A 16443-nucleotide genomic window follows, 5' to 3' on the forward strand; every position below is an offset into this window, starting at 1 on the left:
TGATAGTATTTCACTAATTTGAATAAAACTTTTTGAAAAACTTGTATGAAAGAAATATTATTTTGGAACATGGTTTAAAGCTCGAACACACAAAACCAGTGAGATTTTGAGCCTATTTGATTGGTTGCATTTTATCAACCAATATTTTATTTTTGGTGTGTGTTTTTCTCTCTAAAACTGTGATCTTTGTCTTGCTTAATTCTATATTTCCATTTATTTGATGTATGCATGCACTTACATGATTGAGGCCTTTGTTTCACTGATCTTACATACCCATATGGCCTTACCTTTCATTATCCCTTGCAAACCAATGTTGAGCCTATTGTACCCCTTTGTTTTTTATTTTAGCACATCATTAACTCTAAGCGAAAAACAATAATGTCCTTAATTTGAATCCTTGGTTAGCTTAGACTAGTGAGAATGCTTATGAATTAAGTATGGGAAAAAGTGGGTTTGGAAACATCTGGTTTGAGAATTGAGTATGTTAGAAATTTCTGAAAGAAATGTTTAGGACATGTTCATGCATTCAATAAATTAATCATATGCATTGAAAAAATAAATAAATAAATAAATATATACATAAAAAAAAAGAAAGAGCAAAATAAGTGAAAGGGGACAAAATGCCCCAAAGTAAGTGGTGAAAGCAATGCATATGAGTTATACTTGAAATTAGAATGCATGAATATGTGGAAAACATGGTTAGTGGATGGTTAGATGTTGTATTATGATTACATGGATTGTTTAAGTTAGGTGGGAAATTTTAAGTTAATTAAGGATTCAGATTTTAGTCCACTTGGCCAAATACAATCCTACCTTGACCCTAACCCCATTACAACCCTTAAAAGACCTCTTGATATGTGTATCTGTGCATTAAATTTATGTTGATTGTTAGATGAAGAGCAAGCCTTAGAAAGCAAGGTTAGTAGAGAATTGAGAGAATCAAACCTAAAACACTTGAGTGATTAGAGTGATATACACTACTAAGTGAGGGTTCGATGCTCGATTCTTTGTTCCCGGCTTTCATGAGCTATTTTTTTCTACAAGTCTATTTGTACTTCATTCTTTTTATTTGAATTAGTGAAATCCAGTTCATATTTATTCTTGGAGATTTATTTACTTTTAACCAAGTAGGTAGACACATTTCGCATGTAGTTGCATTCATAGGTTGCATTTCATGCATACTGATGAGCGGATAATTTGTATGCTTTTTGGCATTGTTTTTAGTATGTTTTTGGTATCTTTTAGTTAGTTTTTAGTATATTTTTATTAGTTTTTAATTAAAATTCACTTTTCTGGACTTTACTATGAGTTTGTGTGTTTTTCTGTGATTTCAGGTATTTTCTGACTGAAATTGAGGGTCCTGAGCAAAAATCTGATCCAGAGACTGAAAAGGACTGCAGATGCTGTTGGATTCTGACATCCCTGCACTCGAAGTGGATTTTCTGGAGCTACAGAAGCCCAATTGGCGCGCTCTCAACGGCATTGGAAAGTAGACATTCTGGGCTTTCCAGCAATATATAATAGTCCATACTTTGCCCAAGATTTGATGGCCCAAACCGGCGCTCAAAGTCACCTACAGAAATTCCAGCGTTAAACGCCGGAACTGGCATAAAATTTGGAGTTAAACGCCCAAACTGGCATGAAAGCTGGCGTTTAACTCCAGAAAAGGTCTCTACACGAAATTCCTTCATTGCTCAGCCCAAGCACACACCAAGTGGGCCCGGAAGTGGATTTTTCTGTCATTTACTCATTTCTGTAAACCTTAGGACACTAGTTTACTACTTATATGATCTTTTGACATTGTATCCGTACCTTAGGACCTCATAACATTTTGTACACGTTTCTTTCCACAGTATGAGCCTCTAAACCCCATGGTTGGGGGTGAGGAGCTCTGCTGTGTCTTGATGGATTAATGCAATTACTACTGTTTCTTATTCAATCATGCTTGCTTCCATTCTAAGATAATACTTGTTCTTAATCCGGATGAATGTGATGATCCGTGACAATCATCATCATTCTCAACCATGAACATGTGCCTGACAACCACCTCTGTTCTATCTTAGATTGAGTAGTTATCTCTTGGGTTCTTTAAGCGGAATCTTCGTGGTATAGGCAGGACCTGATGGCAGCATTCAAGAGAATCCGGAAGGTCTAAACCTTGTCTGTGGTATTCTGAGTAGGATTCAATGATTGAATGACTGTGATGTGCTTCAAACCTGTAACCTACTGGGCGTTAGTGACAGACGCAAAAGAGGGATTCTATTCCGGTAGGGGAGGGAACCAAACTGGTGATTGGCAGTACTGTGACAGAGTGCGTGCATTAGCTTTCACTGCGAGGATGGGAGGTAGCCATTGACAACGGTGAGACCCTACACGAGCTTGCCATGGAAGGAGACTTGCGTGTTTGATGAAGAAGACAGTAGGAAAGCAGAGATTCAGAAGATGGAGCATCTCCAAAACCCCAACCTATTCTCCATTACTGCAAAACAAGTAACCATTTCATGCTCTTTTGCTTTTCACAATCAATCAATCCTGATAATTTCTGATATCCTGACTAAGATTTACAAGATAACCATAGCTTGCTTCAAGCCGACAATCTCCGTGGGATCGACCCTTGCTCACGCAAGGTATTACTTGGACGACCCAGTGCACTTGCTGGTTAGTTGTGCGGGATTGCAAAAGTGTTATTGCAATTTCGTGCACCAAGTTTTTGGCGCCGTTGCCGGGGATTGTTCGAGTTTGGACAACTGACGGCTTATCTTGTTGCTTAGATTAGGACTGTTTTCTTCTTGTTGGTTTAGAGTCTTTTAGTTGAGTCTAGTTTTATATTCTAAGTTTGGTGTCAATTGCATGCTTTTGTTTTTCTTTTAAAATTTTCGTTTTTGCATAGTCTTAGTCCCTTTTTGATTCATAAAAATTCTAAGTTTGGTGTCCTCCTTGTGTTTTTCTCTTAAAATTTTCGAAAATTTAGTGTTTGATTTCTAAAAATTTTAAGTTTGGTGTCTTTTTGTGTTTTTCTCTTTCCTCTTTTTAAAAATCAAATCTTTTTTTTTTCATAAAAATTTTTCAATCATATCTTTTTAATCGCTGTTTTCAAAATCTTTTTTTTTACTAATTGATTCAGTTCTCAATTTGCTTTGATCTCATTTTCCCTTTGATTTTCGAATTTTTTATTTTATTTTCCTTTTGTTTTATTTTATTTTATTTTAATTTTTCGTTATTTCAAAAAAAAAAATATAAACAAAATTTATCTCTTTGCAATTATTATCATTTCCCTTTTGTCCATCATGGACTTAAGTGGAATCAATCAGTCCAAAAGGACTCTGGGGTCATATGCTAACCCCATTACAGCTGCATATGGGAGTAGCATCTGTATACCTCCCATCAAAGCAAGCAGCTTTGAGCTAAATCCTCAACTCATTATCATAGTGCAGCAAAATTGCCAGTATTTCGGTCTTCCACAGGAAGAACCTACTGAGTTTCTGGCACAGTTTTTACAAATTGCTGACACAGTACATGATAAAGAGGTAGATCAGGATGTCTACAGACTATTACTGTTTCCATTTGCTGTAAAAGATCAAGCTAAAAGGTGGTTAAATAACCAACCTACAGCAAGCATAAAGACATGGAAACAGTTATCAGACAAATTCCTGAATCATTTTTACCCTCCAAAAAGGATGACACAGCTAAGGCTGGACATCCAAGGCTTTAAACAAGAGGATAATGAATCTCTTTATAATGCCTGGGAGAGGTATAGAGGTATGCTAAGAAAATGTCCCTCTAAAATGTTTTCAGAGTGGGTACAGTTAGACATTTTCTACTATGGGCTTACAGAAAAAGCTCAGATGTCTTTAGACCACTCAGCTGGTGGATCTATACACATGAGGAAGACAATTGAAGAAGCTCAAGAGCTTATAGACACTGTTGCTAGAAACCAATATCTGTACTCTAGCAATGAGTTCCCTCCAGAAGAGGAAGTCATGACAGTAGTCAATGACTCTAATCCTCAAGAACAGATAATGGAGCTTAATCAACAACTGCTCCTGATGACAGAACAGTTAGCAGAATTTAAAGAGATGCTCCATGAAACTAAAGTTGCTAATAAGAGCATAGAACTACAGTTGAATCAAGCAAAACAGCAAATATCTAAACAGATAACAGAGGAGTGCCAAGCAGTTCAATTGAGGAGTGGAAAGACCTTGAATAACACTGTTCAAAAGAGCAAAAAGCCAAATAAGGAACAAATGACAGAGGATAACCAACCCACTGTTCAAAATCCCTCTGAGGACAGTAAGAGCCCAGAGAGGAATATTGGCGTTCAAACGCCAGAAAGGGAAGGAAAGCTGGCGTTAAACGCCCATTCCTTGCCCAGTTCTGGCGTTCAAACGCTAGAAAAGGGGGAAAAGTTGGCGTTAAACGCCCATTTTCCACCCATTCCTGGCGTCCAAACGCTAAGGGAAAATCAGACACCTGAGAGTGCTGACAGTAATCCCTCTAACAAGGCTTCTTCAACCACTTCTGTAAGGAATAAACCTGCAGCATCTAAGGTTGAAGAATATCAAGCCAAGATGCCTTATCCTCAGAAACTCCGCAAGGCGGAACAGGATAAGCAATTTGCCCGCTTTGCAGACTATTTGAGGACTCTTGAAATAAAGATTCCATTTGCAGAGGCACTTGAGCAAATACCTTCTTATGCTAAGTTCATGAAAGAGATCTTAAGTCATAAGAAGGACTGGAGAGAAACTGAAAAAGTGTTTCTCACTGAAGAATGCAGTGCAGTCATTCTAAAAAGCTTACCAGAAAAGCTTCAAGATCCTGGAAGCTTTCTGATACCATGCACATTAGAAGGCACTTGCACCAAGGTAGCTTTATGTGATCTTGGAGCAAGCATCAATCTAATACCTGCATCCACTATCAGAAAGCTTGGGTTGATTGGAGAAGTCAAACCAACCAGGATATGCCTCCAACTTGCTGATGGCTCCATTAAACACCCATCAGGCATAATAGAGGACATGATTGTAAAGGTTGGGCCATTTGCCTTTCCAACTGACTTTGTGGTGCTGGAAATGGAGGAGCACAAGAGTGCAACTCTCATTCTAGGAAGACCTTTCCTAGCAACTGGACGAACTCTCATTGATGTACAAAAAGGGGAAGTAACCCTGAGAGTCAATGAGGATGAGTTCAAGTTGAATGCTGTAAAAGCTATGCAGCATCCAGACACACCAGAGGACTGCATGGACGCTGACATTATTGACTCTCTGGTAGAAGAGATCAATATGGCTGAAAGCCTAGAATCAGAGCTTGAGGACATCTTCAAAGATGCTCAAACTGATCAGGAAGAGCCAGAGGAGGCAAAGGAATTTTCGAAAATTCCTCAGGAGGAGGATAAGCCTCCTAAGCCTGAACTCAAACCACTACCATCATCCCTGAAATATGCATTTCTGGGAGAGGGTGACACTTTTCCAGTGATTATAAGCTCTGCTTTAAATCCACAGGAAGAGGAAGCACTGATTAAAGTGCTAAGGACACACAAGACAGCTCTTGGGTGGTCCATAAGTGATCTCAAGGGCATTAGTCCAGCTAGATGCATGCACAAGATCCTGTTGGAGGATAATGCCAAACCAGTGGTCCAACCACAGAGGAGGCTAAATCCTGCTATGAAGGAGGTGGTGCAGAAAGAGGTCACTAAATTACTAGAGGCTGGGATTATTTATCCTATTTCAGATAGCCCCTGGGTGAGCCCTGTCCAAGTTGTTCCCAAAAAGGGAGGCATGACAGTGGTTCATAATGAAAAAAATGAACTGGTTCCTACAAGGACAGTCACAGGGTGGCGCATGTGTATTGACTACAGAAGACTCAATACAGCCACCAGAAAGGATCATTTTCCTTTACCATTCATAGACCAAATGCTAGAAAGACTGGCTGGTCATGATTACTACTGCTTTTGGATGGCTACTCAGGCTACAACCAAATTGCAGTAGATCCCCAGGACCAAGAGAAGACAGCATTCACTTGCCCTTCTGGCGTGTTTGCCTATAGGAGGATGCCTTTTGGTCTGTGCAATGCACCTGCAACCTTTCAGAGGTGCATGCTCTCTATCTTCTCAGATATGGTAGAGAAATTTCTGGAAGTCTTCATGGATGACTTCTCAGTATATGGAGACTCATTCAGCTCCTGTCTTAACCACCTATCACTTGTCCTGAAAAGATGCCAAGAGACTAACCTAGTTTTAAACTGGGAGAAATGTCACTTTATGGTGACTGAAGGAATTGTCCTTGGGCACAAAATTTCAAGCAGGGGGATAGAGGTGGATAAGGCAAAGGTAGAGGTAATTGAAAAATTACCACCACCTGCCAATGTTAAGGCAATCAGAAGCTTTCTGGGGCATGCAGGATTCTATAGAAGGTTTATCAAGGATTTTTCGAAAATTGCTAAACCTTTGAGTAACCTGTTAGCTGCTGACACGCCATTTGTGTTTGACACACAGTGTTTGCAGGCATTTGAGACCCTGAAAGCTAAACTGGTCACAGCACCAGTCATCTCTGCACCAGATTGGACATTACCATTTGAATTAATGTGTGATGCCAGTGATCATGCCATTGGTGCAGTGTTGGGACAGAGGCATAACAAACTTCTGCATGTCATTTATTATGCTAGCCGTGTTCTAAATGATGCACAGAAGAATTACACAACCACAGAAAAAGAGTTGCTTGCAGTGGTCTATGCCATTGACAAGTTTAGATCCTACTTAGTGGGATCAAAGGTGATTGTGTACACTGACCATGCTGCTCTTAAATACTTACTCACAAAGCAGGATTCAAAACCCAGGCTTATCAGATGGGTATTGCTTCTGCAAGAGTTTGATATAGAAATAAGAGACAGAAAAGGGACAGAGAATCAAGTAGCTGATCATCTGTCCAGAATAGAACCAGTAGCTGGGGCGTCCCTCCCTTCTACTGAGATCTCTGAGACTTTCCCAGATGAGCAACTCTTTGCCATCCAGGAAGCTCCATGGTTTGCAGATGTTGCAAACTATAAAGCTGTGAGGTTCATACCCAAAGAGTACAGTTATGTGCAGAGAAAGAAACTAATTTCAGACGCCAAGTACTACCTTTGGGATGAACCATATCTCTTTAAGAGATGTGCTGACGGAGTGATCCGCAGGTGTATACCCAGAGAAGAAGCACAAAGGATCCTATGGCACTGCCATGGATCACATTATGGAGGACATTTTGGAAGTGAGCGAACAGCCACTAAAGTTCTTCAGTGCGGATTCTACTGGCCTACTCTCTATAAAGATTCCCGAGAGTTTGTGCGTAACTGTGACAGTTGCCAAAGAGCTGGTAACCTGCCTCACGGATATGCCATGCCTCAACAAGAGATATTAGAGATAGAACTGTTTGATGTATGGGGAATTGACTTCATGGGGCCATTCCCACCATCATACTCAAACACTTACATTCTGGTGGCAGTGGACTATGTATCTAAGTGGGTAGAAGCAATTGCTACACCCACTAATGATACCAAGACCGTGCTGAAATTCCTCCAGAAAAACATTTTCAGCAGGTTTGGCGTCCCCAGAGTGCTAATCAGTGATGGGGGCACTCATTTCTGCAATAAACAGCTATACTCTGCTATGGTTAGATATGGAATCAGTCATAAAGTGGCAACTCCGTATCATCCACAGACAAATGGGCAAGCTGAAGTCTCTAACAGAGAACTAAAAAGAATCCTAGAACGGACTGTGATAGCCCGAAGAAAGGATTGGGCAAAGAGCTTGGATGATGCTCTGTGGGCATACAGAACAGCATTCAAGACTCCTATAGGCACCTCTCCATACCAACTGGTGTATGGGAAGGCCTGTCATTTGCCTGTGGAACTGGAACACAAAGCCTACTGGGCAACCAGATTCCTAAACATGGATGCACAGTTAGCTGGTGAGAAAAGACTGCTCCAGCTAAATGAGCTAGAGGAGTTCAGACTCAATGCCTTTGAAAATGCAAAAATTTATAAGGAAAAGGCAAAGAAATGGCATGACAAGAGATTGTCAACCAGAGTCTTTGAGCCAGGACAAAAAGTTCTGCTCTTCAACTCCAGGCTCAAACTGTTCCCAGGAAAGCTCAAATCCCGGTGGAGGGGTCCGTATGTGATTACAGGAGTATCACCATATGGATATGTTGAGCTTCAGGATATTGATTCTGACAAGAAGTTCATTGTTAATGGACAGAGAATCAAGCACTATCTTGAAGGAAATTTTGAGCAGGAATGCTCAAAATTGAGACTTGAGTGACTCTCAATGAAAGTCCAGCTAAAGACAGTAAAGAAGCGCTTGCTGGGAGGCAACCTAGTCATTAGAAAGTTGTATGAATTGTTCTTACAGAGGCAAGTATCAAAAATGAAGGAATTCACAGAGTTACAGAAGGATTCAGCTCAAAAAGCAGAGAAAAAGAGCTTACTGGCGAAAAAACGCCAGTAAGGGGCATTTTGGGCGTTAAACGCCAGAATGGGTACCATTCTGGGCGTTTAATGCCAGGAATGGTGCCATTTTGGGCGTTAAACGCCAGAATGGGCACCATTCTGGGCGTTTAACGCCAGGTGTGCAGCATCCTGGGCGTTTTAGAAAAACGCCAGTGAGGAAGAATTTCTGGCGTTTAACGCCAGCCAGGGCGTTTAACGCCAGCCAGGGTACCTGGCTGGGCGTTAAACGCCCAAGTGGGGCAACAGATGGGCGTTAAACGCCAGAATGAGTGCCATTCTGGGCGTTTAACGCCAGCTTGGTGGGGGGACCACAATTTTGTTTTCAAATCAGATTTTTTCAAACTTTCCTTTTCTCACCCATACTTTTCTACAAAATCACACTTCAATCACTCATCATTCACTTTCAAATCTTCAAAAATCAAATTTTTTTTTTCAAATTTATTTCAAATCAATTACAAACATTGTTCAAAAATTTCACCCTTTTCCCAATTTCTTTTCATATCTTCTCCAATCTCCTTTCAAATTCCTTTTTTTTCGAAAACTCCCCTCCCCACCTTATAAATACACGTTTGTTCCCCTCTTCCAACCACACCATTCGAATTTTCTCTTCCTCCCCCTCTCTTCTCTCTTCTCTTTTGCTTGAGGACAAGCAAACCTCTAAGTTTGGTGTGCTTTTCCGTGATCACTAAGCCAAAGCTCATCAATATCATGGCTCCTAAGGGAAAACAAACCATTTTAAGAGGCAAGAAAGAGAATAATCCAAAGAATCTTTGGAATGAAGAGAAGTTCTTAACCAAAGAACATGAAGACCATTATCATAAAATAATGGGTCTGAGGTCAGTGATCCCGGAAGTTAAATTTGATCTGAAAGAAGATGAATATCCGGGGATCCAAGAGCAAATTCGAAACAGAGGATGGGAAGTTCTAACCAATCCTGAAACAAAGGTTGGAAGGAACATGGTTCAGGAATTCTACTCAAATCTGTGGCTAACAGATAAGCAGAGAATGACTGGAACTGCTTACCATACCTATAGAACTATGGTCAGAGGGAAAGTTATATACTTCCATCTGGACAAAATAAGAGAAATCTTCAAGTTGCCTCAACTGCAAGATGATCCTGATTCCTTTAATAGGAGGATGGTGAGAGTAGATAAGGGGTTGGATCAAGTTCTAGAGGACATATGCCTCCCTGGAACTAAGTGGATAACCAATTCTAAGGGTGTCCCAAACCAACTCAAGAGGGGAGACCTCAAACCAATTGCAAGAGGTTGGCTAGACTTTATTGGGCATTCCATATTGCCCACTAGCAACCGTTCTGAGGTCACCATCAAGAGAGCAGTGATGATCCATTGCATTATGCTTGGAAAAGAAGTGGAGGTGCATCATGTGATTGCTTGTGAGATCTACACAATTGCAAATAAGAATTCCACTGAAGCCAAATTGGCTTATCCAAGCTTGATTTCCTTGCTCTGTAAAGAGGCTGGGGTGAAGATGGGAGTAGATGAGTTCATACCCATTGAACACCCAATCACCAAGAAGTCAATGGAAGGACAAGTGCAAGACAACTCCATCAAGAGGAGGGCGCAGGAATTCCTCCCTGAATTTCCAAGAATTGACTACTGGTCCAACCTAGAAGCATCTATTAACAAGTTGCAAGAGACTATGGAGCAACTGAAGGAAGAACAGCAGAATCAGAACTGCATGCTCTGCAAATTGCTGAAGGAACAAGAGAAGCAGGGGCGTGAAATCCAAGAGATGAAACGCCAAAAGTTCTCCTCTCAAGCTGAGGGAGCATCTACTTCTCAAAATCAAGGTTGTTGAGTTCTAACTCTGTGAAAACCTCTATCATTAGGAGCCTATCTTTTTCGTTTTTCTTGTCTTTGTTTTCTATTTCTATTTAGTTTTATCTTATATCTATATTTGAGTCTTGTTCTTAGTTCATAATTAATAAAATTTAAGTTTATGCCTTAAAGCTATGAATGTCCTATGAATCCATCACCTCTCTTAAAAGAAAAATGCTTTAATCACAAAAGAACAAGAAGTACAGGGTTTCGAAATTTATCTCTGAAACTAGTTGAATTAGTTTGATGTGGTGACAATACTTTTTGTTTTCTGAATGAATGCTTGAACAGTGCATATGTCTTTTGAATTTGCTGTTTTAAGAATGTTAAAATTGTTGGCTCTTGAAAGAATGAGGAGAAAGAGAACTGTTATTGAGGATCTGAAAAATCATCAAATTGATTCTTGAAGCAAGAAAAGCAAAAAAAAAAAAAATTTCGAAAAAAAAGAAAGAAAAAGAAAAAGAAAAGAAAAAAAAAAGAGAAGGAAATAAAGTTGTGATCCAAGGCAACAAGAGTGTGCTTAAGAACCCTGGACACCTCTAATTGGGGACTTTAGCAAAGCTGAGTCACAATCTAAGAAGGTTCACCCAATTATGTGTCTGTGGCATGTATGTATCCGGTGGTAATACTGGAAGACAGAGTGCTTTGGGCCACAGCCAAGACTCATACACTGGCTATGTTCAAGAATCAATATACTTAACTAGGAGAATCAATAACACTATCTGAGTTCTGAATTCTTATAGATGCCAACCATTCTGAACTTCAAAGGATAGGGTGAGATGCCAAAACTGTTCGGAGGCAAAAAGCTACTAGTCCCGCTCATCTAATTGGAGCTATGTTTCTTTGATATTTTGGAGTCTATAGTATATTCTCTTCTTTTTATCCTATTTTGATTTTCAGTTGCTTGGGGACAAGCAACAATTTAAGTTTGGTGTTGTGATGAGCGGATAATTTGTATGCTTTTTGGCATTGTTTTTAGTATGTTTTTGGTATCTTTTAGTTAGTTTTTAGTATATTTTTATTAGTTTTTAATTAAAATTCACTTTTCTGGACTTTACTATGAGTTTGTGTGTTTTTCTGTGATTTCAGGTATTTTCTGACTGAAATTGAGGGTCCTGAGCAAAAATCTGATCCAGAGACTGAAAAGGACTGCAGATGCTGTTGGATTCTGACCTCCCTGCGCTCGAAGTGGATTTTCTGGAGCTACAGAAGCCCAATTGGCGCGCTCTCAACGGCATTGGAAAGTAGACATCCTGGGCTTTCCAGCAATATATAATAGTCTATACTTTGCCCAAGATTTGATGGCCCAAACCGGCGCTCAAAGTCACCTACAGAAATTCCAGCGTTAAACGCCGGAACTGGCATAAAATTTGGAGTTAAACGCCCAAACTGGCATGAAAGCTGGCGTTTAACTCCAGAAAAGGTCTCTACACGAAATTCCTTCATTGCTCAGCCCAAGCACACACCAAGTGGGCCCGGAAGTGGATTTTTCTGTCATTTACTCATTTCTGTAAACCTTAGGACACTAGTTTACTACTTATATGATCTTTTGACATTGTATCCGTACCTTAGGACCTCATAACATTTTGTACACGTTTCTTTCCACAGTATGAGCCTCTAAACCCCATGGTTGGGGGTGAGGAGCTCTGCTGTGTCTTGATGGATTAATGCAATTACTACTGTTTCTTATTCAATCATGCTTGCTTCCATTCTAAGATAATACTTGTTCTTAATCCGGATGAATGTGATGATCCGTGACAATCATCATCATTCTCAACCATGAACATGTGCCTGACAACCACCTCTGTTCTATCTTAGATTGAGTAGTTATCTCTTGGGTTCTTTAAGCGGAATCTTCGTGGTATAGGCAGGACCTGATGGCAGCATTCAAGAGAATCCGGAAGGTCTAAACCTTGTCTGTGGTATTCTGAGTAGGATTCAATGATTGAATGACTGTGATGTGCTTCAAACCTGTAACCTACTGGGTGTTAGTGACAGACGCAAAAGAGGGATTCTATTCCGGTAGGGGAGGGAACCAAACCGGTGATTGGCAGTACTGTGACAGAGTGCGTGCATTAGCTTTCACTGCGAGGATGGGAGGTAGCCATTGACAACGGTGAGACCCTACACGAGCTTGCCATGGAAGGAGACTTGCGTGTTTGATGAAGAAGACAGTAGGAAAGCAGAGATTCAGAAGATGGAGCATCTCCAAAACCCCAACCTATTCTCCATTACTGCAAAACAAGTAACCATTTCATGCTCTTTTGCTTTTCACAATCAATCAATCCTGATAATTTCTGATATCCTGACTAAGATTTACAAGATAACCATAGCTTGCTTCAAGCCGACAATCTCCGTGGGATCGACCCTTGCTCACGCAAGGTATTACTTGGACGACCCAGTGCACTTGCTGGTTAGTTGTGCGGGATTGCAAAAGTGTTATTGCAATTTCGTGCACCACATACTACCATTCCTCTTCATTCCTTTATAGTTTCTCTTGAGCTTAGCATGAGGACATGCTTTTGTTTAAGTGTGGGGAGGTTGATAAACCACTATTTTATGGTTTATCTTGTGCTTAATTGAGTGGATTTTATCAACTCTTTACCCACTTATTCATACTATTTGCATGTTTTACATTTCCCTTCCTAATTATATGCTTTGATTGAAATCATGCTTCTTTGGACTTATATTTGCTTATTATTAATCCTCTCTTATCACCATTAGATGCCTTGATATGTGTGTTAAGTGTTTTCAGAGATTACAGGGCAGGAATGGCTCAGAGGATGGAAAGGAAGCATGCAAAAGTGGAAGGAATACAAGAAGTTGGAGAAACTGCTAAGTTGTCCAGCCTGACCTCTTCGCACTCAAACGGCTATAACTTTAGCTACAGAGGTTCAAACGACGCGGTTCTAGTTGCGTTGGAAAGCTAACGTCCGGGGCTTCGATTTGATGTATAATTTGCCAAAGCTGCCTCGACGCCAGGTGACGCAAACGCGTGAGTCACGCGGACGCGTGACCTGGCAGGAACGCAACCCGCGCGGCCGCGTGAGCCATGCGGCCGCGTCACTTTTCCGCGACCTGTACGGACCAGAAAGCGTTGAAAGTGACTTCTGGGCTGTTTCTGACCCAGTTTTCGGCCCAGAGAACACAGATTAGAGGCTATAAAGTGGGGGAATGCATCCATTCATGGGGAGGCTCTAATAATTCCCTTTTCATGTTTTAGATGTAGTTTTAGAGAGAGAGGTTCTCTCCCCTCTCTCTCTTAGGATTAGGATTTAGGACTTCTCTTAGTTTTAGGAGTGACTCTCAATCACAGGTTCTTTATTTTTATTTATCCCAATTTAATTTATGAGCTCTTCCATGTTACAGATTACTCTTTTAAATTAATGTTATTTGAGGTATTTCAGTTTAATATTGCTTTCTTTTATTTACATGATTATTGCTTCCCATCTAAAAGCATTTTTATTCCAGCAGCTTTAATTTCCTTTCCTTTTGGTCTTGGTTAAGAAATCAGTAACTCAGGAGTTATCTTAGCTCAACATAATTGATAACTGTTATCTTTGCTAATTGAACTGAACTTCAATAATCCCAACCTTTTCTTAGGAAATAAATAGGATTCGAAGGCCAATTAATTAGTCCCTTGACTTTCCTTTGCTTTAGCAAAGGTCGACTAAGTGGAATTAAGATTCAACTTTCATTATTATTGATAAGAATAACTAAGTCTGGATTTTCAATTTCTCGTACCTTGCCAAAGGATTTGTTTTACAGTATTTATTTATTTTAATTGTCATTTAAATTATTTGCCATATTTATTCCTCATTCTCAAAACCCCAATTTTATCTTTTTCATAGCCAATATTAAGAACATACCTCCATGCAATTCCTTGAGAAGACTACCCGAGGTTTGAATACTCGGTTATCAATTTCAAAGGGGTTTGTTACTTGTGACAACCAAAACGTTTGTACGAAGGGATTTCTGTCGGTTTAGAGACTATATCTACAATGCGACTGTTTTTATGAACTTCTTTACTGGCAAAAATCCTAACGTCAGCCCCTCAACTTCCAGGATGGAGCACCGAGCCATCCACATTCAGTTTGAGCCATCCATGTTCCAGTGGTTCCCATCCAATCGATTCCTTTCTGGTATGCCTTAAAATTCTGGTACTGACCTCTGTCATGTTAAGAGCAAAATGATAATGGTCTGCAAGATTTATCGCAACGCGATGAAATTGGATGTTTGTTAAACTTTTTTCACTGAAAATAAGCTTGTTTCTACTTCTCCAGGCTAAGTTACAGGCGGTGATAAAAGTTATGGATCAAGGAGTCCCATTAACCGAAGGAGAGGCTTCCAGAAGATTTTTCCACAACTAGTCATGGAAGGATTGAGTGAAAAAGGTCTCTTGATAATCTCTGTGAATGATATTGGTTCACACTTTGTGAATGAAAGGGCAATCCCGCAAAACGTGCAGTATCGTCTCTTGAACATCATGGCATCTGCATCATGGCATCTGGGGCAGGTACTATCTTCAGTTAATCTTCTACTTTTTCTTTTGCTATTTGTCAAAAGAGTTTCATGAGTTAGCAGCCAACTGAAAAACTTTAGTCTCTGAGGAATCTTTAGTCTCCAAATTTGCTTGTACATGTTACTGCTTTCATTATTATCCTTAAATAAAGCGTTGTAGGCCGTTCTGATAGAAAAACTTCCATTTGTTATTGGAGCCTAGCTCACACAATCCTCCCCTATAGAGATATTAGGGGCTTTCAAGGTACGTAGATGATCAATCAACTCATCAAGTAAAACATGAGAGATTTTTTTCCAGTCCTAATTCCATGCTCATTCGCATAATCTCTGAGATACTCTGCTATTCTGTTCTTGTCCATGTTGATATTAGCAGCTTCTCTTAGTTTAAGGATCCCTGGAAACCAATGATCTTTTCAAAATGAAATATCATTCCCATCTCCTATTCTCCAGACAAGATGATTACAAAACTTGTCTTAAGTTGAAGTGATTCCCTTCCACGCATTCGAGCTACTAAGTTTTTTTGTGAACTTTAGGGATCTTGCTATTCCCACAGCCGTACTCAGTGATGAATGGGTTTTTGATGGTATAGAATTTCACAAATGAAATCTCATTGCAAGTATAGTTTCTAAACCAACAATAATCTTTTCATACAAAAATTTGTTTGTCACAAGTACAAACCCCTAATAAATCTAATAACCAATGTATTTAAACCTTGGGTCATCTCTCAATGGAATTGCAGGGTAGTGTTCTTGTTATTGGTTATGAGTTATATATTTTGGGAGTTTTAGGATGAGAATTAAGAAAAATATATTGCAATGGAAATCAAATGATAAAGCGGTCTTGGCAAGATTTAGTGGTCAAGGATCTTTATCCTTATCCCTAATCACAACATGATAATTGCAAGGATCAATCCCATTAAATCATCCTCTAACTAGTAGTAAAGGAAGGTCAAATGAGCTATATCAATCCAAGTCTATAAGTCCTAGCTATCCACTAATTGAGTTAGTGAAAACTAGAGTCAATGGCTACCAATCATCAATCACTTGGACATTAGTAACTCAAAAGTTCCTAAGTTACCATCTCAAGCCAAGAATATAAAATTCTACTCTAACATCATTCCAAGCATTTTATCAAACACTTGGAAGGCATAAAAGGAAAGCATAGTAAATTGGCAACAAGAATGAATTCTAACAACAATTAATTGCAAAGAATTAACAACAACAATCAAGAAAAACACAATTAACATCAATTACCTCAAATTGCATTAAAAGAAAATAAGAAGAACAAGAGTAGATCAACAACAAAGTATAGAAATAAAATAGAGGAAATTGCAACAAGAGAATAGAAGAACAAGATGTAGGAACAAAGAATTGAAAGGTAGAAATAAATAAAAGCAAAGATTAAAACCTAGATCTAAGAAATTCTAACCTAAACCTAATCCTAATTCTAGAGAGAAGAAAGAGCTTCTCTCTCTAGAAAACTAACTCTAAAACTAGATCTAAAATCCTAATAATGGAACCCCCCTTTCCCTTCAATCCTTGGTCCTTTTAAGCATTTTGGCGCCAAAGTTGGTTCCAAACTGGGCCCCATAGCTTTGTGAATT

The sequence above is a fragment of the Arachis stenosperma genome, chromosome 9 (genome assembly GCF_014773155.1).
Source record: "Arachis stenosperma cultivar V10309 chromosome 9, arast.V10309.gnm1.PFL2, whole genome shotgun sequence".
Classification (NCBI taxonomy): Eukaryota; Viridiplantae; Streptophyta; class Magnoliopsida; order Fabales; family Fabaceae; genus Arachis; species Arachis stenosperma.